This window comes from Octopus bimaculoides, chromosome 12 (assembly GCF_046866305.1).
Source record: "Octopus bimaculoides isolate indiv1 chromosome 12, ASM4686630v1, whole genome shotgun sequence".
NCBI classification, from domain to species: Eukaryota; Metazoa; Mollusca; class Cephalopoda; order Octopoda; family Octopodidae; genus Octopus; species Octopus bimaculoides.
The window spans coordinates 17,087,479-17,089,045 of record NC_142939.1 but is presented as its reverse complement, the minus strand read 5'-3'; positions in this window follow the sequence as shown (position 1 = coordinate 17,089,045).

Genomic DNA, 1,567 nt, shown 5'->3' with positions numbered 1-1,567 from the left:
GGGCTGCGTGTTGTGTTCTTGAGCAAGACACTCTATTTCACGTTGCTCTAGTTCACTCAGCTGTAGAAATGAGTTTCAGATTCCGTCTACAAAATCCATTCACACCTCTTTGGTTGGTCCGAGGCTACAGAAGAAGACACTTGCTCAGTGTGCCACGAAGTGGGACTGAATCTGGAACCATGTGGTTGAGAAGCAAGCTTCTTACCACGCAGCCACATCTTCGCATATTCTTGGCTTTTTATTGTTATCATTTTATAAGTTACAGTTATCTGATTCATTTCTGGTTGGATGGATATGTTGTATTGAATTCTCCGTCTCGTTCAGACCTGGTAAGGAGGTTTCGTTCTTTTTTTCTATCATTTTTTTTACTTCTTGAGATGTCTATCTAATTACTTGCTCCTGTAGCACGGCGTTTACGAATCCGGTGACTGCATTTGTTGAGATATCTTCATTTCGTTGCTATTATGTTAAACTGTCGTATGTCCAAATTTGGCCAAATGCGTCTTATTCAATATTTAATTCTGCTTGCAATATCCGGTTCTTTTCCTCAAACTATCGTATCTCCAGCTGCTTCAGATGAAAATTGTCAAAAAGTAGTACAACGGTTTAGCATTTATCAAAAGTGCACCGAGTCCCACATACGACAGTTTTGCAAAAATATTTCTGACTGAAAATATCATACATGCATGAAGTTGCGATTTTATGCACCCAACAAAGTATTATTGTTCAGCCGAAACTGTTGCTAATGTAAAAAGAAATCGAATGGTGAAACTATTCTTTCTTTTTCTGAAAAAAAAAAAAAAAAAGGATCGTTTTGGACTTACGACACTTTTGCATAATAGCAAAAATTTATATTTTCGTTGCTGTTAAAGCAGCGAGCTAGCAAAATCATTAGCTTGCAGGGGAAAAATGCTTAGCGGCATTTCGCCCGTCTTTTCGTTCTGACTTCAAATTCCGCCAAGGTCGACTTTGCCTTTCATCCTGTCGGGGTCCATAAAATAAGTATCAGTAAATCACTGGGGTCAATGTAATCGATTTACCACTCTTCAAAATTTCAGGCCTTGTGCCTTTAGTAGAAAGAATATTTGTGTTGCTGTTAAAAGTGATGGTGGTCGCGGAGGTAGAATTTTCAGGTGTGTTGAATCGACTATTTGGTTCTTCTTTGTTTTTCTTGCTCATTGTTGAAATTCTTGCTGTTTTGGTCGGTGCTGATGATGGCAGCAGAAGTTGCTTCCGTTTTTCTTTTCATTTTGCTTTCACTCATCTTTCGTGAACAGGTTGTAGTGTTCACAATGAATTGGCTGTTGGATCAGCTAACTGCACTCCGGATAAGCGAAGCCATATTTTTTTTAAATAAGTAACCTCGCTAGCAAAAAGGCATCAAAATTCGCCCCGAGGGGCCAAAAGTTTCACAGAGTCAACTAGCTTCAGAGAATACTGGTTGGCTTAATAACAAAATGGTACAACAAAAACCAAATTACATTCTTCAAAACAACAAAATTCACCAATAGCTTACATTCTCCAAAACAACGTCTTTCCTTTGCAAGCACCAGTAATAATAATTGTT